Genomic DNA, 27594 nt, shown 5'->3' with positions numbered 1-27594 from the left:
TCAGTAGTAGTGCCATCCTTTCAACAGTGAATTATACCACTTCCTAGCTTTTCAGAACAGCACAGAGGGGAAATCCTTTCTTTTTGATTGCTGAGATGGCTTCAAACCTGAAAATTTACCTACCTCTTCCTGAGTACACACTGTGTTCACAGGATGAAAAGTTTTCTTTCAAAAATATCTATGCATGATTACTCTGAACATCAGCCGTGGCATGCTGTATTTGAAAAGCACAAGGTTTTCTGTTATGTTAGGAAGAAGGTCACCCTTGTACAAAGTGCTAGCACAAAGCAAAGAACTGCATTCCACTCACAGGTAATAGTGATGATTTCAGGCAGACAGGCATCACTACTGTTATTCCCTGTTAAACTTCCCTATTCCCTGTTAAGCTCCTGAATCACATTGATTCTAGTGTTTTCTCAAGGTGCACAGAATTACACTTTGCTCTACTCTAGAGTTATAGACTGACTTCCTTTCCTGTGGCTATTTGCAGAAAAGCTTTATTTTGAAAGTTAATTTACCCTTTCTTTGATCACCTGGAATGAGCACGTACATATTTTATGTGAGGAAAAAAAAAGAAAGTACAAATATCATTAATCACTTTTCCAAAGTGATATTATTCTACTTTGCCCAAGTATAGTAGTAAGTGGCAAACTATTCATTGATTGCAGTGAGGTCAGGATTCCCAGACTCTCCCTTCAATTTGTGTGAGGTGAGAATGTTTTCCTTGAAAACATTCAGGAATTCATTTTGTCTTGCTTCACGTTCAGAACTAAAATACATCACTAAACTCGAGGCAGAAAGACATTTTTTCTGGAAAAAAGTAAAAGTGGAATAGCCATACATGACCAAAGATACAGTGATTTGATGTTAAAATAGTTTGATCGCAGGGCAGTTCTGCCTAGTTAAAGCCAGAAGTATGCAAGATTGTGTTTTGTATGTGTTAATCTCCTATCATATATTTTCATTTTGGGTTTAGATATTTTCCTTGTCTCCTTTATTACCTTTTTCTTTCTCCAAGCTTTTAATATGTCTATAAAAATGAATACTTGTGTTTGTCATTTCATATAACCATCAACACACACTTGAAAGAAGCACAAACTTTTGTGCATCTTGTGTAGACATGTATCATAAAAGGAAAATGACTACTGTCCTGGCAATTCAGTGCCTTCAAAATCTACTGTTTGTCCTGTGTGAAGAAACTCATGCTTGTTTGACATCCTGTGAGAGTTTTTGGGGACTGAAACAGCAATGATACAGTCTGTTACATTCTGGGCTCCAGACCCAAGAGGATTGTTGTTCGCCAAGATGAGGTTTGAAGATGTTCTCCTCTGCAAAATAATCCAAAATGGATTATTGTTGGCTGAGATAAACCTGGAGATGCTCTCTACAAAAGACTTATTCAACACGACTTGACAAAAATCTTAAGGTTTCAAATGCTAATAGTCTAAAAACATTGAAATTAATTATTACTGAAGCATGAAATTTCAATTATTTGGGTCATTGGTGTTTTTTTATGACATCTAAGTCATTCAAGAGTAGTGATTTTAGAAGAACAAAAATTTGATGACAGGAATATAATACAAAATTCCTGATGAGGAAATACAAAATAGTCCTCATAGGAAGATGTATTTAATTCAACAGTGTGTATGACTGATGTTATTGCTTAAAAGATGTACAGTTTCTGAAACACAAATAGCTGGTAGAATATAAAAAACCAAAAAGTATTAAACTGCTTCTCTGTTTCTGAAGAATAAATGTGATGTAAAATAGTATTAGAATAGGCAGCTTTCAAGATCTTTAATTGTTTTGAGTGTTGTAAGCAATAAATACAAAGCACATAAAAAGATCATATACAATGTCTAGTCCACTTGCAGCAGTCATTCCCACAAGATATCATTAAGGCCAAAATCCGGGCTTGAAGAAAAGATTAAAGGTTTATATAGTTGGTAATAAAAGTGTTAGAAGAAAGGGGTAGGGTGAGAGAGTGAGACACCGATTTTCAAGGAGCACATAGAAGTGCTTAATTCCCCCTAAAATCCAGGCTCCAGGTTCATATATATTTTATACAGATAGACATTAAAAACTGTGAAAACCCACACAAAAAATGGAACTTAAATGTCCTTGAAAACAAATGACATTTTGGACTGGTGTACAACCATGGATAATGTACAGCATAAGGTCATTTTAAGCATGTATGAAAAAAGAGTGAAGCTGAATCAAAGTTGCCAGCTCTGAAACACCAAGGAAAACAACTAGAGTGAAACAATTTCCATTATTTATTTTTTATTTCTTATCAGCTCTATTCACAATAATTTGAGTTGATCTAGAGGGTAGTTTCATCTATTTCTACATTTGTAGATAAGGTTTATGAAGATTCGTAGTTTGGAAAAAAAATCCTTTGATTTTGCAGAAAAAATGGACTTGAATTTGTTGCTAAACTGCTCACACTTGTGAGCAGTAAACTGCTCACATTTAAACTTTGAAGTATAAATATGTACCTGTAATTACATTTTTAGTAATTCATTAAGATTCAGATCTGAAACATGGAACCATTGATATATGATATGAAGGGAGGGAAGGACAGGCTGGAAACAACCATACACAGTCTGGGAAATGTAGTTGGATGACTATTTTGTGACTGGGGGGAAGCACTCTGAGGCTGGGGGGAGACTTTCTTTTTCTTTTTCTTTTTCTTCTTTTTCTTTTTCTTTTTCTTTTTCTTTTTCTTTTTCTTTTTCTTTTTCTTTTTCTTTTTCTTTTTCTTTTTCTTTTTCTTTTTTTTTTCTTTTTCTTTTTCTTTTTCTTTTCCTTTTCCTTTTTCTTTTCCTTTTTCTTTTCCTTTTTCTTTTCCTTTTCCTTTTCCTTAAAAACAAAAAGCTCCATTTGATAGCTCTGCTTTACCTTTCTTTAAGAATCAGCATTTAAACCCCATAGTTCGTAATTATTCTGATCTTCTTTTCTTGGATGATATAACTCCTGGTGTTATCAACCACAAAGAATTACAGTTATGAATGCAGAAAGAATGTACGTTAAGTGTTGTATACTGTGGAGAGCAAAAATTAATGAGAAATCATCTCAGCAGACAGAGAAAAAGGTTAAGAGCTGTTAAGACTTCATCCCAGGAATCAAGTCTAAAGGCAAATTTTTCTCTCTTTGAAATACGAAGAACAATTATGTGGTACTGCTGCACTTGGAAATGAAGATTTGTTACATCTAAGTGAGTGTGGTTTGGGTAAGAATGGAAATGCATTTTAAGAAGATGGAGCATAATTTGGAAAACAGCATAAAATTATATATTCTAGGGATCTAAAAGAAAAAGAAACAAACAAACGTAAATGTGAACTGAAGACAGGCTGTTTTGAAACACACGGAATCTAAACAATTAGTGTAGATCATAGAGAAGGCAGGTCCAAAAGAAGACTTTAGTTTAGTTCTTGTTATCACAACTAAGTCCTTAATAATGAAGTTGAAGACTAGGAAGAAATGAAAATCCTTGTGGTCATATTTGATCCAAGATTGAAAGTTACTGACAGGTTTATTCTTGGACCTTTATGTTTCATAGCAAAAATAGGCATGTAGAGAAGAATTGTGACATAAACACTAACGTGCGAGAACACTTTTCTCTTCTAAGAAATTTAGTTAACAAGTCATTCCAATGTCATTTTTGCAGAACAGGTACCATTAGCTGCTTTAGTTTTTTTGCAGTGCGGTCAGCATCAGTGAATTGGAATCCAACAGGCTGAAGCTCTTCACCATGATTGACAAATACAGTATAAAAATAAGAATTCTGTCCTACCATCTTTCCCAAATTTATTCTTCGTTTCAGAGAAAGAAGCCATGTGGATCACAAAAAGAAGGAAAACTCATCCTAACTTTTATGTTGCTCAATGCCTGTGTGGTTTTTAGGTCTGGTTATCAGGATTTGTGACCTCCATCCTGCATTTGTAGCCATTGTGGATATATGACAATTCACCCATTGACCCAGAGGGTTAGAGCCTAGATGAGGATCATCATTGACATTTTCAAGAGGTCTGAAGAAGAGGTATTCAGTACTAGTGACCTGGAAAAGGGCATTTATCCAGTAACACAGTTAAGCGCACAATAATGTCTAAGTGCAGTAAGTACATTCCACTGCAGTTAATGTAACTCTGTATATGAAATAAATAAAACACATGCTTAAATTCTTTGCTGGATCATAAAGTTCAGCTGAAAAAATATAAATTTCAATCTTACACTGACCCTGTGGCACCGTTATTTCTTTTGCTTCATAGTAATTAAAAATGTTGTGTGTTGTCATGAAAAAAAGGTTCTCTGTAAGCAAGTCTTTTAGGTCTGCCCTCAGTATAAGAAGTAATGTGTTTGCATATACCCATTGCAATTTGAGAAAGAAAATCACATTCTTATGACCCTGAAAAAGGCAAATAAAAAGGATGTAAAAGTTTAGTCAGGATCACCTCCAGTTATGGAGATTATAGTTTTCAACACTTTCAAATGAATTGGAACCATGTTTTAAATCATCCTGTCATGCCTGTAGTATTAATACAGGTTTAGCTACCCAGGGTGCCTTTTTCATTAATGCTTTCAAATTTCCCTTTGATTTGAGGAGCAACATAAATATTTCCTCATTATTCACTGTTCTTTCCATTCCTTAGATGTTGGAAAGTTTATTCCTGTCTTAAGTATCTTTGAAGAGAGATTCTCTTCAACATCAGAAATGAAGCAGCCTAGAAGCACAAGCAAGCTTTGACAAACAAAGGAAATTTTCCTTTTTACTACCTATTTGATAAGCGTTTCCTGCAACTTCTGTGTGTTTCACTTTTTTTGTCCTACTGTGTGAACATTATTCCCCTGGTTAAAAATAACATCATGTTCACTTGGCCCACCACTTCTGTGTTATGTGTGGCTTGTACTGTCATTCAAACACAAAAAAGAACAAGCCCTGTTGCCAGCTCAGTAAAGTGTGCTTACTGCTCTTGAGCAAAGACTGAAGAGCGCTGTCATGAAATTATCAAACCCTTGAGCCTGAGGAAGAAAAAAGTAGAACACTGAAGCCTTGGCTTTACATATATAAGTAGTGAAAATGACTTGTGAGGTTTTGGTGGATTGGGTAACTGTTCCCAGTTTCACTACTTCTAGAATCAGAAGGCTTAGATCTTCTGACATATGATGTATCACAAAGCCAATGAGGCTCACACAATAATTCCCGCACAAGGCATGAAATATCAGGCCTTGAGTGAAGAATACAAATTTACATCCTTTTACTGCAACAGTTAGAAAATATAGACCTCGCTTCCAGAATAAAGTAATATTGTTTGGACTTCAGCCTCTAGAAGTGCCATTTCTTGGTATGTTAGAAAGCCAGGAATTAATTATTAGACAATTCTTTCTGATCACTTTGACTTTTATTTCACATAAATAGAAAAGAGCTTATTAACACTTTCCAGAATTCAAAACTTTCTCTAACTGCTCATCATATGTACACCAAAACTGATGTTTTAGTCACAGATACAGCAGTTCATGATGAAATCACAGAAGTGGGACTCCACACAAATAAGCATTTTAGCACATACCTGAAAGGTTTTTAAAGAAGTATTGCATGAATAAGTGAAGGCCATAATATCTCAAGATGTGTTTTTCTTTCCATGACAAATTGTGTTGTGGTCTGGCAAGACTTATGAAAATCGAATCTGCGAGTTATTCAAATGTAAATTTGAACTCAAATGCATACTTGTAGAATGTTAAATTTGGCTTACAGAAACGACCATGGAAGTAAAGAGAGGCTTGCAAAGTGAATTAATTGTATAAGTGAACATGAATGCTCCCGAATACTTCTCTGCTATAATTGTCCAGCAGTAGTCATTACTGCCCAATTTTGATTCAGATGTACATTGCATCTTGATGCAACATTAGCCTGTTCAACTCAATTGTTAATTATGCAGTTTTTCTTCTTTGCTTTGTTGCAAATAGGTATTTGATTATGTTGTATAACCTGAAGAAAGAAATGCTTTGTTATATCTAACCATTGGAGAAGAAAGTAATTCCTCAATTACACTGTTGCAGATGTCCCAGGTGGACTTGTGTTGTGTTTTTTTTCACTCCCAACTTCTACCTTTTAGTCAACAATACTTAATTTGGAAAAAGCTTGTCTCCCTTTGATATGTGTCATTGCAGTGGAATGAGCCATCAAAACAAGCCATATCAGGCTCACTTTGGGTTTTATTTTTATGTATCAAAGTATCTTGTTATTTTGATATACAGTTTAGTGTTTTAAGCAGTTTCTGCATATGTTCATAACGAAACAAAGATAGCTCAAAAATGCTAACAGGACTTAGGGCAAAGTTTAATTTTCCAACAAGTTTAAAATTTTGGGAAAGATGTGAAATTTCTGTTTGTGGTGAAGACAGAGTAGCAGGAGAGCTGGGAGGGGTGAGCAAAGTGTGAGGGGACAGGGGGAGGCCATGGGCAAAGCATATAGGAAGGACTTTTCTCTCTTTTTATATCTTTCTTTTCTTCTCTTCCTTGGTTTCTTTCTTATTCTTTCCCCACCTTGATTATGATTTCCTCTTGGCCAAACAACCCACCTCCTCTTTTCTGGCATCCTTTTCTCTTCTTGTACAAGTCTGCGCAGCAGTGATGGAGGCAGTCAGGGGACTTTGCATCCATGTTGCTATTCTACTTCCTTAGCTTACCTCATAGTTAAATCACACCAGTAAGAAGTGACATTTCTTCCACATGTTCTTGTTCTGCAAGGGATGAAGGAACTTCTATATCGTTTTCAAATAATTGCAGATTATTCTTTGCATTTCGATGGTACTTTTGGCTTTCCAGTGTATATACTATATTGATTTTTATTTATCCCTAAGTAAAATCTACTGTTGTCACTGTTGGAGGAAGAACCCTGGGCTAGATAGACCTTTAGACTCATCTGATCAAGCATTTATCATGTTCTTATTTTCTTCTCACTAGAAATGTAAAAAATGACAAATTTTCTGGTTAACATGGTAATCAGGGAGAAATGCATCCCCTTCAAACACACTTGTATTACTTAGACAAATGTTGTGCTCAAAGAAAGGGACCAAATTACAATTAAAAAAAGAGTAAAATTAGCAGTCACAACAAATGATTTATACAAATGCCAACCTATTCCCATCACCATATTTTATCTATCATATGATCTATGTTCCCATGACTGTAGTAATCTCTGATCTCTGATACAGGAATATAATGACTGAGAAAACAGAGTAAGTAAAGTAAGAAGGAAGTCAACAGCAAATCCTAAACCAGAATTAGCATATTGCAAGACATCAGTCCCTAAAAGAGTATTTCCCAACCAGCAGTGACATAACATGTAGGTTTTATCTGAACTTTCTCTGTTTTTCATTATTATTTTCAGCTGTGAACACAAGAACTGGATAAAGTATTCCAATAGCAGTATGGCAGCAACACACACTGGAAAACTGTGTCTCCTGCCTGGAAAACAGTGCTCACATTCCTGTTCTTTATGAATTGCTTTCTATTTGGTAATATTAGAATAATTCATTTAGTTATGCCAGCTAACCAAGGATCCAGATGGTTTCATATCAGGGACCTATCTTTCTTATCATTACTTCACAAACTTCTGTACCACTTTCAAACTTCATCAGTTATGATTTGGTGGGCCTCTTCCAAGCCATGGGTATTAAATAGCACATAGGCCAATGAGTAATTACTTTGTGTCCTCTCTAGAAATACAGCAACTCAGTTTGTGGCATTTTTTCCAGACCTAGTACCTTGATATTTAATATATGCCACATTGATTTTGTGTTCTTGTTCTCTCTAAATCAAAATGTTGTGAGGCAAAAGAAAACATATTATGGAAATGTAACATGGGTCCTGCTGTCTTCCTCAAGTAAACCCGTAATCTTCCAAAACAGGATATCTAGCTTCACACTTCATAGCAGGTTACTATGTATAGCAATAAAAATTTTTCAACCATATCTCGTTTCTGTTAATCTTTATGGATTCTATATATTACCCTCCTTTAACTTTTCAGTTATATCCAGAAGTTTCTGCTAGGATTGGTCCTGACATATCTTCCTCCCAAATACCAAATAGGTATACTTATTGAATATTTTAGCCTTCTATATGTTATTACGGACATTTTTTTATTTCCGTTCAGTGTTATATTACGGTAGTATTATAGTATACTATAATACTATATATTAATACTATAATATACTATACTATACTGTATTACTACTACTGTGAAAATTCTTTACTCTTAACCAGTTTCTCAAAGATCACTCTTTGAGGTTTTTTTTTTCCTTTCTTTATTCATTTTCTATAATCTAATCAATGCTGATTTTCCTTTGTTCTCTCGGTTTGTTACAAACTTTCTTGCATTTCTACTCTTAAGCAATATATAGCTTAAAAAATATAAGTGTTGTCAACATTTTCCTTTTATGTAGTAAAATTGTCTTAATGTGATTCCCAAAAGTCATTTACATTTTCCTCTTAGTACTTTTCTCTATATTATTTAGCTTATAGTTCTTTTTCATAATGAAATCATACCTAATATAAAATTTTTCTATGCCTTGGGCAGCCTCTTTTGACTGATGAAGATGTAATCTATAATTTTTAAAAATTCTAGCGATATTCAACTATTGGTAAACTTTCTAGCAAGCCTCTCAGATTGAAGTCCCCTATGATAATTAGGTTTTGTTTGTTTGGTTTTTTTTTCTAAACATAACAGTTATGTCCTTAAGGAACCAGGCATCTTCTTTCAGCCTCACTCAGAAAGAGGCCTTTTTCATTAATGTCACCTAAGTTTTTTTCATCCACTTACATAGACCATTACCACTGATGTTAGCATTCCAGTCACATGAATCACACCATCAAGCATCATTAATGTCAGATTTGTCAAATATGTACTCATAAATGAGTAACTTCTCAGGATTTGGATTACAGTAACCCCAAGAATTTGACTGATGAATTATGGTTCCAGTTCATGCAGTCTCTCTGTATGCAAATTTTGAACTAAATCTTTCATCTTTCACCTTTGCATTTTTGTTTCAGTGTCCTTGATCTCAATAAAGCACTTCACTATGAAACCACAGCTGGTTAAAAAGAAAGCCCTGGGCCATAATATTGTGCCACTCCGTTTTGATATGACTTAAACTATGTTTTGTATTCTTCCCATGTGATAATGGATATCTCACTGGGCTTGCGCAGTACTCTGAGCACAGGACTCCCCCTTTCTCTCTGTTGGCCTGCAGCCATACGTCATTTCAAGACTGACAATTATATTAATTTTTTTTTTTTTTTTGCTATGCTGCCTACACAACTCAATACTAAAAGCGTAAAAAGCATTGCTTCCAACTTCACCTATCACACCAGCATCAGAAACTGCGCCAAGGGGATGTAAGTACACTTGTTAAACCTTATTTTCCTCAGTCTATTTTGTCCAAAAGTACTTTGCCTTGCTTTCATATTTGTTTTGAAGCCTAAAGTTTAACCTTTTCACACTGTATCCTATACATTCATTTTCACAGGCCAAATCAGTTTATTAGCAGCATATTTTTACCTTTCTGGATTGATCCATCCAAATAGACACTTGCTTAGCAGTTGCACTCTATCCTGTAAAGTTTGTGAAATCAGAATGACAGTTTTCAACCAGAGCAGAAGAGAATTCAATGAACCAATTAAGTCATCCTCAGCACAGATATTCATTTGATAAACTGTTGACTATGACAATAAGTGAGCACAACGATCATTTTTTATGTACCCTGCCAGGCTATCTATCTCAGGAGCTTAATCATAAAGCCTTAAATAATGACACAGTATGTCCTTTTCTTTTTATCTATCCATTTATATAAACTATAATAATTATTAATGTACTTATATATATGACAATTAAGCCAAATACAAATTTGCTAACCCTATTAAATTTATAACTAGTCATTTTCCACAGGATGATGGTGGAAACTGTACTGATTGCCTACTTGCTCAACACTGAATTCTATCACCTCTTTCAGCTATGTAATGCTACAAGGGATTTTTCATGCTGAAGGCATGCAATATCACTATTTCAAATGTTAGCTGCAAATGTCTTTGGTGATAATACGGTTCCAACTATTCTGTCCTCTGTAGCAGCAGCGATCTGTAAAAGGGATGACTTGACATCATGACCTGCTGGGAAAAGCGGTGTCCAGATTACTATACTAAAACACCAACTTGTACTTTTCTTTTATCAGAATTTCCTAATCGATGTCTTCTGTAAATAAAAAACGCTGCCTCTTAAACATTCTTTATTAAATTATGGAAAATGTTTGTGGAGGGGAATAAAGCCTCCAAAGCTGTAAAGAAAACTTACTGAATAGGTATTAAGATATAGACAACATGTACATTAGAGCCTGACATTGCAGTAACACGGATCAGATGGAAAATGGTTTCCAGGAGCACAGAACACTGCTAGCCATCATTGCCAGAGAAGATATGTATGTCTCATGATACCTGCAAAAAGAAACACGGATTTGCAATAACTCATAATAAATGAATCATAAAAGACAGAAACAGAAAACACTGTTCTTCTTACTGCCAAGCATAGCACCAATCGTCAAAATTTAACAAGGAGCCAGGCCTTGATCCAGCAAGATCCTTACAAATTTTGATTAGGTTAAACATGATTGTTGTTTAACTGGCGTCATCTATGACTACATTATTTTTTTTTCATGTTGGAGGAGATGATTGTGTGACCTTAATTGTATTTCTGTGCCTAAAAATAAATTTTATATAATGGTGAAAAAAAGTTTACTTTTTCATATCGTGTCTGCCAACTGCTCTCATTTGGAGAGGATAAAAGGTGAAATAGAACAAGCTCTTCCCATCAGTAAATGGCAGTCAGGTTATGTGACAGGTTGTCAGCGATGACAGGATCCCACAGTTCTTCATAATATAAAAATAGAGAATTGTCCATCTTCATAAAATTAGTCGGAAATATCTACTGTCCCATTCCTAATGGAATAGTACATATTCTGCAAAGATAGGGTAATTTTAAAGCACTCCTGGAAAAGAAATCGGAGAAGCTTACTATAAGTACCCACAGTCAATAAAGAATCACGCTATCTTCATTTGCCCTCTCTCTTAAACAAAAATGCACACAAATAACCATCAAATTCCCAATCCTTCTAGACAGCTGGATTGCAATGACTGAAATTCACATGCAATCAGTTATTAAGCCCTGTGTTCCTTTTCGTCTGTTCCAGCTGACTGGATTGTTGAGTTAGTGCACAGAGAAGCAATGTACTTTGGTTTGCTTTCAAGGACCAAGTGCCAGAGTCATTAAAATAACTCCTAAGAAGAAAAAGTACAATTGACATTAATATTAATCTTGTGGGGGAAAAAAACCTATTAAATTAATTTGGGCAGAAGCACTGACTATATGTATTTTTAAAAATCATTAGGACTAGTTCTTGGCCTATTTAAAAATCATCCAGATAGGAAAGAAGACAAGAAAAGGAAATGTATGTGTGAATGATGGAATGCATGAGAATACACATGTATCTGGTAAAAAGTGAATCTACTATGGAACAGTGATCCTATCCATATGGGGGCCAAATATAAAGGGAAGGGAAAGAACAGCAATTTCAACTCTTCTGGCGAGGGGACCAACAGTTAAAGGCATTTTATAGGACTGGAGGAGAAAACAATTCTACTGTGTATGAAGGAAGGAAATACGGGAGAGGTTTGTATCAGACTGTCCATGATCCTATCTGACAGAGAGTTATCTTCATACAAGAGCCCAGAAACATACACAAATACAGGTTCAAGAAAATATTTCATATTTCAAATCTATCATTTGCTCACCTGTTTTGTTTGATGAAGCTCTATACAATTTCCTTATTGGCCTTGCTGATAAATTTGCCGTGGTCCCTTACTTAAAAGCATCACTATTGGTAGTATGTTTAATGTCAGAAAAATAAAGAGACTATCCTAATGTCAACCCTTATGAGATCCTGATGATACAGCCATCATAAGGAAATAGAAACAACTGCTATTTACAATTAAAACAAGAGACATGGACAATCACTAAAAATAATATTTTTTAAATGGTACCTTTCTCTTCCAGTAACTTAATAGCCAAGATCATACTGGGGATAATCCAAGGTTTGAAGACAATTTTCTGTTGAATAAAAAGATAGGAATGAAATATTGCATATGGGCTGATAGTAAAAACGTCTGTGGAAACAAATTATCCACCAATAATCCAATTACTTGTTGCTTGCAGAACTTCAATCTGTTAATTATCTCCATTCATTCTGAGTCACTTCTCCGTTACTGAGATTCATTAAAGGTCCATTCATGTCTCTGAAACTATTTAACATCTTTTGTGTCCAAAAAAGTACAGCGTCATCAAGCTTTCAAACCTCAAAGCTAGGCTTATGTTCTTGGATATATTTATGTATTTCACGTTGTAGTCAAATAAGTTAGAACACAATAACTGGTCCACCATGGTTTTACTGTTTTATCACTATTTAAAAGATTCTTTATGTATTTTTATGATTTCTAATATCGGCTGGAGATTAGCAGCAGTTTGATACCTGTCTACCCGAAAAAAGTCAAACCTAGTATGCGCATACAGTCAGAGGTTTTTGCTTTTATTACCTTGGCCCCTCATCATGGTTTAGTAAGTATTGAGAACAGTTCAGTTTTCACATTAAATATTTTTTGACAATCTGTATGCATGTAACTATTTAAAGATTTAGATTTGAGTGGAGGAATTCTAACAGACACTCAGTATGAAAAATGTACTCCTAAGACTACAGTCACCATTAGGGCCTAAACACAATGTAAAATTTAGCCATCCTGATGTCCAGAGGTACAATAGGATCTTTATTTCAACACAACAATTAGGAGCAACAATTAGGCATAAAAGAAATAAAGTTCATTCCCCCAAAATAGCAAAGTGAGCAGCTTTATAGGAAATATTAAGGTTTGGGAGATGCCCAGGTCCTGTCAAAGGTACTGAGAATCCTCAACAGAGAATAGGAGAAGATGCTATCTCTACTTGGGATTCACAAGAGCTGAAATAAAATTAGTCCTGACTTTGACTGAGAGAGGCAGAAACTAATGTCCTTCCTTTGTTTAATATTTGACAGTCATCAGGGATAAGGAAAATTAGGGTATTTATATAGCAAGATATATGTAGCATATCATATATGCATTTTATTATCAAAGCATATATTAATCCTTTTTCTTTGTTTCTGAAGTATATGCAAATCAATGTATCCTTCAAGGTGGCTCTAGTTACCAAATACTAAATTTAAAAGTACTCTGCAATCATGAAAATATCTCTGTACATTTTGGTAATTAACATCTTCATATACTCTATCATCTGGAATACATCTGGAATTGTGTAGATAATATAACTTTGCAGTTAGGTACTAAGAACAATAGTAATACTGATATTTTCTAACAAAGTAACTTTAGAAAACAATGGTTTAGGTAAGACAGACTTCTTCATTACTGAGTAATTCTGTTACATGCAAGCCTTTAAAAGCCATCACCCTGATATTCCAGAGATGCCTGGATTTTTTTAGCTAGCTTATTTCATCTACTCTAGGCTGTATTTGAAATAAAGAAAATTGAACGGACATACTCTGTATCTTACTATCTTACTCATATTACAGTATGTTACAGGTTAAACGAAGCTGAAATGATTCAGACAAGCTTTGCTTTTAGGAACTTTCACGTGAACTTTCACTTTTTAGTGAACTTTCACGTAAGGTCCTTTTTACAGTCCTTGTTTTAACAGATTGCTAGATTGTTTTAATAGATTACTAGATGTGGAAACTCAATGAACTTTTTACTGTTTTCAGGAGCTGAGAAGATAAACATTTCAGTGTGAATTTTTACTTTATTAACAAAAAGACATTTAGAAGAAGGTTTCCAGCTACGCATTCAGTTCTACATTGACTGACTTTTCCAAGATCACTATTGAAGGTTGTAGAATTGGTACCTTAGATTCATCAAATATTCATTCTACTAGAGGAGTATTATTTTCCCCCAATTTTCAGGTGAATTTAACTATTAAGAAAAGTATTTGCTTGACTGTTTGGAAATTACAGCCTTTTCTCCAATAGACAAGAAGAGCAATATGAGTAATAGCAGTTGAAACACCCCATTATTAATACTTCTCATCAGTATTACTGTATCCTATACAGGACAACATTTGTGACTTCCCCCCACTTCCAGGAGAACAAACAGTTTTGCACAGACATCATGGAAACAAAATTTGGCCAACAAATCTTTATGACCAATGAGTGTGAAAGACTCGAGAAAAAACCACAACTATAGTTACTAACAAACAAACTAAAAGAACAACAGACCCCTTCTTCCCCAAATAATCTTCTACTTACAAATTGAAGAAGATGTTTGATCGGCAGCCTTTGGAACGTATTGAAAAGACCCGTGTGCTTCCAGCAGCTTTTTTATACAGCTTCACAGCGTTAATCTCCCTTAGTGTGCAAAGTTACTGATTACCTGTGACACTGATTTCCACTAGAACCTGAGGAAACATCCAATCAAATATGGACTCAGTCTTTCCTACAACAATGTCACATAAGAGCTGGACAGTTACAAAAAGAATTTAAGTACCCCAGAGACATATTCACACTGCATTGACAGCCACAAAGATGCCTTTCTAGGTGTCTCTTGTTACAATAAGTTAGGAGGCACAGCTTACATTTTTCACTCACACTATGGTTCAACAGATATGATAACAGATCCTATTCCAGTATTTATGAAAAACCTATAACATGCCAAGGGTGTCCTACAGCTTTGGTTGCACAACAGGCAGCTATGAGCTGTTGGTGTGAACTATACACAATAACCTCATGGAGTTACGTGGCTTACTTTAAAAATTAAATTCTTTATGTGTAAGAAAAACTTCCTTAATATTGAGGAACTGCTAATAATAAGATGGAAAAATGTCTAGTGGGGCAAATGCATTATATTGATATGAGAACAACCTTCTAAACTTATCTGCTTGAAAAGGATGTAATTTCCAATAGCTGATCAAATAAAATCTATTTCAAGATATATTAGTCAGCCTTCTTGGAAGCCTATAATTAGTGAGCCATTAGTTGGGTCATCATTTTCATATGCAAAATCTGATGCTAAATAGTTTGTATTTCTTACATTTACTTTTTTTCTAAGTCATGCTAGGGAACATGAAATGAAATAAAGCAGCGTATATGAAATAAAAGGCTCCCTAAAGTTTCAATTCATTATTTTCAGTGCCACGAGATAAAAGCACAGAGAGCGTAATTTCCAAAAGGACACGTATATACCTATTTAGGAAGAATGACATGATTTCACAGGGTGGCAGTGTCAGCAAATAAAACATAGGAAGAAAATCTTATTTATCCTCTTCCAATTCAACCACAGTCCCAAATTTTGTGAACCATCCAATTCAGTGTGCATGGCTAATAGCTGCAAAACAGCGATCTGATACCAAAGTCACTGCAGGTTAAAGGGTGGTAATTAGCTCTAAGATGAGCATAAAAAAAGAGGGCAAAGCAAGGTGTGTAAGGGGAGTTATTGTTGATAAAGGGCCAATGTGAATTTGTTTAAGGTCTATAACCTTAAAGAATGCCAGTCTAAACTTTCTTCATTTGTGCTGTTGTCTCTGATAAATCCAGTAAGGAAGCCTGACAGCCTCATACCGAGTTACTGGACTGAAGCTGTGCACTAAAGACAGCACAAATGAAAAAAGAAAGCAAAGTAAAAAATCCAAATAAAGAATGATGAGTTTCTCAACTTTATGTTAAAAAAATATCTCTGGGAAACAAGCAAAAGTTGAATGTTCAGTGTTAAATCCCTGACAGACAATATTATCCTTGTCAATTTATTATTAAAAGCACAGCACCAAAGGCATGCACGCATCTATTAGTAAATACTACAAAAGATAAAAGAAGCAGAAAAAAATCTGCTATTATCATTATAACTTGTAAACTTATGGGTAAATGGCATATTGGTTGGGCATTTCATAAACTACTGGGCCCATATCAGTGAAAATCATTCATATGTGTGTTCTTAACGTAGGATAGATCAGCAACATCTTTACTTCTGCCTCTACTAAGTTTCAAAGGTTCATGGTCCTCCAAGTTCCACTTCTGAGCATGCAGAGAAAGGCTCCAAGCTAAGTAGCTCATACCTAAGTCTAAGAAGGTCACATCTACTTAACTGTTAGCAAATGCTCTCCCCTGATCCTGCCTGGAATATGTTTGACCTCACTGGCACTCGTCAAACCCCCCTCAGAGAATGTGTTAAGTTCTGTTCCCAGTTAGCACTCTGCATGCAGAAACGTCATTTGGGGAACAACAAGAAAGTTAAAGAATGTAGACAAGATGAGCCATGTCACTTGACTCGGGGCCAGCAAAAAATTTCTGGAGTAAGTTCAAGAAGTCTTTAAGTCTAGAACCTGCTGATTAAGATTTTCTTCTAGAAGACAGATTTTAGGCCCATTAGGGCAAGAGAGTAAGTGAATTTTTGGCTGCTTTTTGTTTGACAATTGTTGCAATGACTATTATGATAAGAAAGGTAAGAGGACACCACCACCACCACCTACAATTGGAGGCATTAACTTGTTTATGGCTAGAAATGTTTCCTGCCTGTACACCAGAAGTACAGTAGCATTTCCCTGCAATTGCAAATTCCTCAGCTCTGGGGAGCAAGGAAAAGGGAGGTAGGATCCTAGACACATCCCTTAGAATAGGTTCAAAGGGTTATGAGGCATCTTGCTCAAAGCTGAGTTTTAGTACTAATATATACAGAGGTACTTAATTCTCTTAATGCACTATACTGAGAGTTGAGGCACATTTCCTTTCACTATGTTACCTCTGGTACAGGAAGAAGATGGAAACGATATATAAGATTTACACCATGTATTGAACGTGAAGATTAACACACTTGGGCTTCCTTGGACCAACTAGAAAAGCTAATTCCAGTGTTAATGACTCTAAAGCAGGACACATCAATTTCCACATGCTTTCTTGGGATTAACTCATAGATTTATTCTGTCTGTGTAGGAAAGAGACATAAGCAAATAAATTTTGCTTCAGTGAAATTGGGCTGGCATAAGCAAAACATGAGCAAGAGCCAGTACATACCTTGTTTTCCACTTGCAATTCAAGACTACAGGCCCTCAAACTTTGCAGTCCAAGGAATACCTTTCTGCATTAGCTGTCTCTCTGCATTAGCTGTCTCTAGAGATGCTTATAAACATGATATATGAGCTTGTAAGGTGGCTGCCTCAGATCCTGTGCAGTTTAGGATCAGTGGAAATGTTGCATAAAGCAGACATTGCAAGAATTTGGCAGTCCCCTGCATGTGAATAATTTTTAAAATGAGGGTCAGAGGTGTAAAGTAGAACAAAGTTTTTAGATCATATTCTCCAATATAGTGAGCTCTCTGTCCCTGTAACCTTCAGCCCTCAGATTGCTGAACTGCATGAAGAGCAGTGCTTCTATAAAGCAAAACAAAATCTTTCAGCACAAATACAATACATGCACGTTATTTCAGCGTAACTAAATTTAACACAACAGAGCATGTTGGCAAACACAGAGCACCAGCTGTCAGCACTCAGACCTGACATGGTTATTCTCTGTTCCGTTAATTATCTAGGTTGGTTCATTGCTATATTGCAGTCCAATTATAGTAGAAGTTACACGATCAGTTCTTTCACTGACCATTTGGCTCTATGGATCAAATCTTACTTTCAAAAGCAAAATTCTCTCATTTGTATAAATTTGGAGCTTTGGGTTACAGAGATGAGCACTAGACTACTCACTCATCTCATTTTTGTTCATAATTTTAATGGAAGAAGTTTGTGGGGTTTTTTTACTCTTAATACTATCACTCAGTTTCATGTAAAAAATACTATATGTGTTAGAAGTGTAAATTACACATTAGGCTGCTTCCTAGTGCTATGAATGTTCTGAAATACTTAGGTTCTGGGAAGAGAGGGATTTTGTAATTTCTTTTTTGACTGCAGGATCTATGTAGCTCCACACACAGCAATCACAAAAGGGAGAGCCTCACAACACTTGTCGAAGAGTTGTTCACAGTTGGCAGCGTATGTAACAGGCTCTTGAAATTTGATAGCAATCAGAAAGTTTTGACTCAATAGGCTCAAATGTGGGTTTTGTGTTATCAATAGGCAACCCAACGCACATGGCCCATTCTTCTGTTCCTACTGAGAAGCAGAGGAAATTTAATGAGAGACACTACTAATGAGGCAAGATAATAGCAAGTACTACTTCTGAATAAAAAACAAGTTCTCACAAAAGCTGATTGTATCCATATACTTTGTATAGAGGGTCCTGTCATACATGATCACATGGAACCACTAAACTGAAAGACACAGATTTCTCTTAGATTCTTTAGGCTTTAAGTAATTACTTTGCAGCTTCAGATTTCTGCCATTTCGTATGGACTTAACAGAGTACCAATTATGTTATTTAGTCGGGGAAGTACTGGGAAGTATAATACATGAGAGTATACTGTGTCATCACTTAAAAAAAACCCCAAACACTCACTGGGCATTTTCTAAAAGAATTATGAATATCTGAATGTCCAACAGAAAGGTTACTTTTGCATCTTGTCCTGGTTCCGGCAGGGATAGAATTAATTTCCCCTGGGCTCTGTCAGGGACACGGGTATTCCGTACCATGGGAGCCATGCCCAGTCTGTAGCCGGGAGCTGCCAGGGCAGGGGGCAGGAAGTTGCTGGTTGGAGGGGGCTGGGGCGGCCTGGGCCCCGTTGATGGGCGGTGGTACATTAATAGTGTTTTGTATATTCCTCTGTCAGTATTGTTGTTGTTGTTTTCCTGTTCCCTTTGCTGTTCTGTTAAACGTTCTTTGTCTCAGTCCACGAGTTTTGCCTTTTTCTTCCGATTTTCCCCACAGCGGTGAGGGGTTGACAGAGCAGGGCGTGGTTCTTTGTTGCCACCGTCAGAGTCTAAACCACGACGCATCTGGTTTTGCACATGCAAAGAAATGCCATTGAGGCATCATGAAAGCTTGTGTTTGTATTTAATAATCTAAGAAAAGGCTTTACTCCGTAAACTTGTACTGAACTTCGCCCTAATGTGGCACTGCATCACACATAAAGTTTTTATCTCTTCAATTCATAATATAAAAGTCCATTTATAGCACAGAATAATGGGCATATTTTATTTCCAATTAAGATTACTCATCTGTTCACACCCACCAAGATTTCTACTGTGCCTTTAATTTATCATTGCTTACTTTAATGCACCCGGTTTAATCACAGTAGCACCAGGAATCAGATCATTATAACCAGAGCTGTACTGAACTAATTTAATCTTCTTGGGGGGAAAAAAAGGAGAGTGTGAGAGAATACTTTAGATTCAAAGGACTCAGGCTTTTCTTTTTACAACGTTACTTACCATCTATCTCCCTTTTTATTTCAAAACTGCTATTAAAATGATGAGGCCGACATACCATTTTGAATACCCTGACTCCAAAAAAATGTTAACTCTCCATCCAGAATGGTACAACATTGAGATAGATATTACAAAGAGAAAGAGTTAATTTGATGTAGCACTAATCAACAATGAAAAGAATGTAAAGGCAGTGCCCTTTAAATCTTTGCTCAGGACTGAAAGTTGTTAAAATTCCTTAGAATTGTCATATTTTATTTCACACTTTTGCACATTTCAAAAGCACCACAGAAAATTTCCAACATCTGTGTATATCTGTGCAAGAGAGACCCAGATCCAGGGAATATGGAAGATCAGGACTGAGGTGTTCTGACAAAGCTGCCTCAGGAGTATAGGAAAGTTATTTTAGCAAGTGCTGCAAGCCAAGATCAAAATGCTATGTTGAAATAGTAGGGAACTACAGATAAGAATTACTGCTGCTTGTGATATACAGGAGAGGTGAAAGAGTGTGAGACCTGATATTGGAAATACATGAAGGGTTAGGACTGCAATGAATCACAGTAACAGCTGAAGGATCCTCTCTCGCAATCTTCTACTACAAAGGCATTTCCAGGACTGAAATGTCACGATTGAAATATACCATTTTAGAAGTAGAGACTATTTAGGGTTAAAACTTTGCTGCTTGTTCAATTAGCTCCAAATCTTTCACTCAAGGAAACAGAGGGCACAGGCTTTTTTTCTTGTAAGAGTTATTTTGCACCATACAGTAGAGATTTATTCATACTGTCTGCAAACGCTAGAGGCGTTTTCATCTCTACAATGCAGCAATGCAGCTCAATGAAAGTTTTTAAAGCTAGTAAATATATTTATTTTTGTCACTAGAAAAAAAAAAACTATCATCACTTGCATAGTTAGTTGAACTTATTTTATTTTCTAAGTGTGTACTTCTAAACTCAAGTTGGCATCAATATTGTAGACGCTTGGCAGGCTTCCTTATGAAGCAGTTAGTCAGCAAGAACTTCAATCAGTAGAGAAGCAAGAAGTCCCAAAGGTCATTTTCCAAAGTGAATGTTTTAGGATGTGAATACCCACTGGCCTATGAGTTGCTCTGTTTATTGTCATGAAAAACATCTTAACTGTCTAGAGCGTTTCGGGGAAGTCCCAGGCAAGGACCACAGAGTAGGGAAATGCTACTATACTGACACGTGACTCTATCTGTAGCCCCTTCAAACTGCAGCCAGTATAAACAAACACAACCTTCAGGATCTGAGACTAACCAAAGTAAAAATAACCACTGAAGAATGGAAAGGTCATTGTAAACTGCGATGGGATGCTATATGGGTCTCCAGCAGCAGTGAAACAGTTTTTGAAACCTTAGTACCAATACCAGCTTTACATATAGGCATTTCTGTTGAAAAAAATTCTAGCAAAGAAAGTCCTAGCATCAGCAGAACCCTAAAAAGCACAGAAACACAATTTCAGGACGTGTTTCAAGCCAAAAACAAAATCCAGTGTTAGAAAAGGAGTCGAATACAATAAAAGCTAAGGTATGCCACAAGATGTGGAAATGTCTAGCCTTAAATACTTTCAGAAGCCAGAGAAAAGCAACATGCACAACACTGCTGCTCATGTCAGGAAATAAGATACAAGTGCACGTAAGCAATTTTCATTAGAAGGCACAGCATTGTCTCTTTCTTACAGACTTTATGGCCCTAGTTGCTTGCTATACATCAACTTGGTGCTGTACTGACAATGAGACTTTTTCTATCAAGCCCTGTCAGCCTTCATTACTTATGGTAATGAGTGACTTCATTCTTTGGTTTTTTTCTTCATTTCAAATGCTACTGTATAGGAACCGATATGCTTCTTTCTGCTAAGCAACTGCAATTTTCAGCCCAGTTGAAATATTTTTTCTTGTTCATCTGAAATAGATGAAATTAATCTTAATTTTTTTCATGCAGGTACTGTACAGATGATAGAAATCTATTTACAGGTAGAAGGTATTGTAGGAATATTGACACACAAAGCTGTCACCCCTACAAATAGTTATCACTAGTGATATACAAAACATCCGTATCAGTCCTCAGATTACTTGTGTATAGATTTTGGAAGATTCCAGGGAACCCTACACCAGATATGCAAGTGCATGCACTTTCAGACATATTGTAAAAATATGCCCACCTTTTTAGCAAATGCATGTTGGAAGAGATTTTTTAGCTTCCTTTCCTACAAGGAAGGTAGAGCTATCGTGGTCTTTTGTATCTCATATATACTGCAAGGGTTGAATAGTATCTTCCTGCTCTCCAAGACCACCACTATTCTTACAAAGGACTTGAGACTTGAAGCCTTCAGAGATGCTGTGGAAAGGGAAATCCTATCCAAATACCACAGGAAAGACCCGTTCTAGAGAAAAATAAAATGGGATATGGAAACAAATTACGGTTCATAAAGAGATACCCAAGACTGCCAAAATCAAGGGACTTTGGAGGGATGAAAAAGAGATAGAAAATATCAAGAATGTTAATTTCATGAATTTCAATTATATTCAAGACAATTCAGCATTCTACAGTAAAATGATCCTTCTAAACTAATTCTGCTTGAGGTTGGAGCACACTGATGAGCAGAAGGGAGTTATGGGACTTGGGGAAGGGGGGTCAGTTCAATGCTGAATAGTGATACGAATAAAGACAACTTGATTCTGCAGAATTGTCAATCTGGCCTTTTCACACAACATTAAATTAATTAAATAACAAGACCAAAGCATTTCTCTGCCTGAATTACTCCATTTTTCCCTGAATGTGATAGAATATAATTATGCTCACATATGTAAGAGGCTCCTGTAAAAAGCAAAATCTATTAATCAGTTAATCAGGCCACACTTCAATAGAATCTTTAATGCTGTGCATCCAGGGGTGCTTCACCAAAAGGCAAATTATAAACTCAATTAATTATGAATTATTTTAATAAACGACTTGTAAACCTGGATTTAAAGGAGCTATACATTTGCCAACATCACAAATTAACATGGATACAGGAACCCCAAAGCTAGGGTAAACTACAGCTGGGAACATCACAAACAGATGAGACTAAAGGTTGGTTTAACCTGAATCTAGAAAAAAAATCTGAAAGCTATTGAGTTTTGAATATCCTAATAGAAATATAACCCTGCAGGACAAAGAGGAAGAAGTAAGTACAACATACTAACCATGCAAACTTCATAGTGGTTACTAGCATTCTAAGTGCCAAAACCTAGAATAAGATAAACAAGAATTGGCTTTAATGGATCTGAAAAAGTAAAGCTTACTATAGGATTGAAGCTAAGTGGGTTATTACATATATGGTGTGATACGAACACAGAATGAAGTCAGGTACAGAAGTCAACATCAAAAAAAGTCCTTGCATTTTCCATTCCAGGTACCTAATAACTGTGGCATATTGGCATACTCAAAATCACAGAATCATAGAATGTGTTGGGTTGGAAGGGACCTTTAAAGGTCATCTAGTCGAACCGCCTGGCAGTAAGCAGGGACATCTTTAATGAGATCAGGTTGCTCAGAGCTTCATCAAGCCTGGCCTTGAATGTCTCCAGGGATGGGGCCTCCACCACCTCTCTGGGCAACCTGTTCCAATGTCTCACCACCCTCATTGTAAAGAGCTTCTTCCCAATGTCTAATCTAAACCTACCCTGCTCTAGTTTAAATCCATTACCCCTCGTCCTATCGCTACATGCCCTTGCAAACAGCCCCTCCCCAGCTTTCTTATAGGCCCCCTTCAGGTACTGGAAGGCTGCTATAAGGTCTCCCCGGAGCCTTCTCTTCTCCAGACTGAACAACCCCAACTCTCTCAGCCTTTCCTCATAGGAGAGGTGCTCCAGCCCTCTGATCATCCTCGTGGCCCTTCTCTGGACACATTCCAGCATGTCCATATCTTTCTTGTGGTACTCCAGAATTGGACACAGTACTCCAGGTGGGGTCTCACCAGAGCAGAGTAGAGGGGGAGAATCACCTCTCTGGATCTGCTGGCCACGCTTCTTTTGATGCAGCCCAGGATGCGATTGGCCTTCTGGGCTGCAAGCGCACATTGTTGGCTCATTTCTGTGCAGGACTAATGCAGAGGTTTGAATGGTGCTTACAGAATTAATAACAATTTGGTTTTATATAAGCATACTGTATTGTCCTTACTGTCATTTAAAGAGTCATTTTTACGCTTTCTATTGCTTAAATAGTTCGAGCTTACTAGGAGCTTTGTTCAGTTTATATGAAGGGAAAAGAAAATTTGTACACTGCAGTCTCCCTAATTCCCTGAACTACTGAGATCTGTACACCCAAGGCAATAAAATGTCGTACAATATCATTTCTTATATGAGAAAGAATTTTGCTATCCACGGTACTTGGGTATGATCAGCTTTCTGTCTTTTGGTTATGTTGGCTCCCCCAGCAACATACAGTTTCCCTCCTGTCAGCCCTGCTTCTACCCCTCAGTGACTCCTCACCCTTTCCGAGAGAGTGAGCACTTACAAATGGCTCTGATGCCTTCCTATTGCTGTACTTTGTCTGATAAGCAGGTGAAAGCCTCCCCAGGCATGCAACCAGACTTCCAGAAAACAGAAAAGAGTGACTCAGGAGATCTAACACTATCTTCGAGGGAAAAACATGTAGAATGCAGAAGCAAGGGAGGTGAACGGAAGCTGGAACAGCTTAATATTTAGCTGCATGTCCAGGCATAGAGCCCACTGTGAATACTTCTTATCTAAAAAGTTTTCAAGTGGAAAATTCTTAAAACAGTTAATAAGAAAATATCAGTCTGTCATATCCTCTGTAGACTCAAGTGAGAAATCATTCATTGCCCCACAATTGTTCCATTGTTTCTGGAGAACATTTTCCCCAAATGTATTTTTTTTTTCCGGCTATGTACTTTTATAGCATGGTATATTGCTACGCTCAACAGAAAGATTTCAAATAATCACCAAAGTAATTTTCTTATTGTAGTAAGTCTGCTACCCCCGGGTTTCATGTGAATCACATTTACACTTTCTACTTGTATTCATCTGATATGTTTTGGGTTTTATTGAGTACCTTAGCAAAGGTACTTAAACATCACTTTCCTCATTCTTTAGATTTTTATCACTAAAATTGCTCTTGGAATACAAAGTGGAAAAATTGAGTGACTTATAACCAAAAATAAGAAACGAGGAGTAGGCTTTGTTAAAACAAACAGCAGTTGTAGAATTCATGGTATATTGGCGGCAGCCTGTGAGAGAATTGTTGTACTGCTGGAGCAATTCAAGGACTCAAGGGTAGGAAGAGAAAAGGCAAAATCCTATAGAGTGCAGAAAGAAAAAAGATTTGGGGAAATCAGAAAGCAAGTTACATTTGGGATTTATCTTACCCAGCTGGAAAAGACTAAGGGAGAACCTGTCCAAGGAGTCCTGAGGATTTCCATAGCCTCATTTCCAAGGCCATTAAAGGTTCGGTTTACTTCAGGCAATGCTTTTTTTAATTGGAAATTGGAAAAAGGCACTGATGCTTTAAATTTATCACATTGCTTTGCATGATACAAATGCCACCATTTTCACAGACTATTTTGCAGAAGCAAACGTGTATTTCTGGTTCACACCTGAGGACATGAAAGATATGAGGATGCATGATATGAAACATAAACACAAAGCTGGGTTTCATGTAAATGTGAGTCTAGCCCCAGAAGTCTGTAGTAAGAGTGGTCATCCACCATTCTGTGCATTCAAATCTGGAGCTAATGCTTATAACTAGAAAAAGACTTCATAACATATACATCGCATCAAAGCACAAAGACATTCAACGGTACTGCCCAAAACCCAGAACTAGTCAGGTTCGCTCTTTCGAAGGCCAGTTCTGCCAAAGTTTCAATACCCAATAAACCGTGATGAACAAAGCATCCCTAGTGGATGATGTAAAAACTCTGACCTCTCATCGATCTAATGTGAATTCTCTAATTTATTGTTTCAGACTGTTCTTGTTCATAAATGACAAAATCGGCAGTTGCTAAACTGCAGTTCTAATAAGTCACCATCTCTCATAGCAAATTTTGTGCCAGGCTTTGCTTTACAGAATTTTGTGACATTCTGTAGTTTTGTTATTTATGATTAGTATTCATTTATTATTCATAGTATTTATTACACCTTAGTCATGTAGGCAGATATTAAGTCAAATACAATTACAGGAGCACAATAGCAGTTCATAGTTTCATATACAGTTCTGTATATAAAATGTTGCCTTTCCACTACAACATTGATCTTAAAGGGCTGTATTCAGGTGTTGCCCAGAAGCACCCACAGTCCTCCGGCCTTTAACTTCCCATCACTGAGGTCTCCAGACACTGAGACCTATACCCATGCTACAACAGTCAACGGAGACAGGACATTGGAACATGGTAATCTGGCAGAATGTTTTCTGAGAATGTTTTCTCACGCACCTTTTAGCCTGGCTAGCACTCTCACAAACAACAAGTGGTCATCAAGCTCTTTTGGTCCCTCCTACTGAAGCTGTTCCAAGGATGAATGGGTTAATTAAAATTTCACTGTCCAACTGAGACTCAGCAAAGGAAGCTCTGAACTGATCTCTTTGATCAATATTTATTATAAAATGTTTTGTTAGCTATTTGAGAAAGGGCTGGAATTTGTCTGCTGTTGGGACCAATATGCTAATTTATAGGCCAGGGAAAATAGCAATACCGCAAAACAGATTCACAAGTGCCACATCTATACTGTGGGTCTCAAAGCATATGAATACTAATATCACTTCTCTATTGTTAACAGCTAACAGAGTTTTTCATATTGCCTTATGTCTCTGTTGAAGGTTGGCTTCCTTCAGCTATCACTCTGCAGTTTGTCTCTTTCAGAAAGTAGTCTGCAGATATTATCTCTATGCAGCAGTAAAGTCATCTTTCTCCCATAGCAAATAGTAATAATGTTGCAATGTTGGTATTTTCACTAGAAAATAAAATATAGCTTGGATAAACTTAAAAATTACAATTTTTCATCATTTCATCCATTAAAAGGCTGAAATTATTTTAAGGCAGTTTATATTATTACTATTCCGTGTTGATAAAACCCATAGACTCATGTCACAAAAGTGACCATAGACTGAAAAATATATAAGAAAATTAGGTGATTCTTCCTTTTTGTTTTTGCTACGGTTTACATTTTTATCTCATACTATAATTGTTAATACCATAAATATATTTTCTTTACACCAATAAAGATAGATTTCTGTAACAGCCATTTGAGAATTAGGAGGTGTTAAAAATGTTCAGAAGTTATACATGGTGATAAAAATACTTCTAGATAGAGGAACAAACAGGCAGCTCTGTCCTGCAATGTAATTCTACTAAATCTGGTAACTCGAAGGATCCCTTTGACACCCATTGAAATCAGTATGCATTGGCATTTACTATAGGATTAAAGGGAATAACTTTTGTGCACATATGCATATTTACCTGAGCAAACTGGAAAGTGGTTCTTTCCACCTTGACTATAGTGAAGTTTGGCAAATGGTCCCATATCCTTATCTCTGCAGAAAATGGGAAATCAAGATTGTAGAAATGCCTAGAAATCTTCAAAAAAACCTGCAGAAAATATGAACATTTCAAATTTTTTTTTAAAAAAAGCTTTTTCTTATTTCAATACTACAGGGTTAAGCTGTGGCACTCATTGCCAATGGGAAGCTCTGACATCAAGAATATAAGACAAGGTGAAGGTTTTTAAGAAAGTCAAAGTTTTCGTAAGAAACAACTGTTAAATATTTGGAAGGAATATTAAACTTCAGGATAATCTCTGATTTAGCAAATCTCCAACAACTAAAACCAAAGATAATATTGAACATTATTGGATTTTTTTGACATTACACAGGCACACACACACGCACTCACACAAATAGACCTTGGGCCTGGTTCAGCACAGGGGGAAAAAAAAAATCCTCGTATCTTTTTACCTGAAATGAGAAAAGTTTTTTATATCCACTTTAAATACTAGCGGAAGATAATTTGAGACCATATACAAGCAAAATAGGAATAGAATGACTGGGACTGTCCCATAAAATATATTTTTTTATTTTCTGTAATTCTATTTTCCATGTACTTTGTGAGACACATACGCTTGCTGCAAACACGGAAAT

The 27594-nt window shown here is 36.3% G+C and overlaps 2 long non-coding RNA genes across 3 annotated transcripts in view; both read right to left on the bottom strand.

Moving 5' to 3' along the window:
- Positions 1-5546: 5546 nt before the first annotated feature.
- Positions 5547-10479, bottom strand: LOC128908843 (uncharacterized). The gene is made up of 3 exons (XR_008466145.1): positions 10352-10479; positions 9563-9615; positions 5547-6962 (listed from the first exon to the last, which is right to left on the bottom strand). It is a non-coding gene; the product is annotated as an uncharacterized LOC128908843 (long non-coding RNA).
- A 1653-nt stretch (positions 10480-12132) lies between these two features.
- LOC128908842 (uncharacterized) overlaps positions 12133-27594 on the bottom strand; it is a 28323-nt gene continuing 12861 nt past the window's right edge. For both annotated transcript variants that reach the window (XR_008466143.1, XR_008466144.1), the window contains 2 exons: positions 26918-27046; positions 12133-12160 (listed from right to left, as the gene is read on the bottom strand). This is a non-coding gene — a long non-coding RNA (uncharacterized LOC128908842). The remainder of the gene's footprint in view (positions 12161-26917; positions 27047-27594) is intronic.

The sequence above is a fragment of the Rissa tridactyla genome, chromosome 4, assembly GCF_028500815.1.
Source record: "Rissa tridactyla isolate bRisTri1 chromosome 4, bRisTri1.patW.cur.20221130, whole genome shotgun sequence".
Taxonomy (NCBI): domain Eukaryota; kingdom Metazoa; phylum Chordata; class Aves; order Charadriiformes; family Laridae; genus Rissa; species Rissa tridactyla.
The sequence above is the reverse complement of the archived record's forward strand: the minus strand, read 5'-3'. Positions and strand labels throughout refer to the sequence as shown.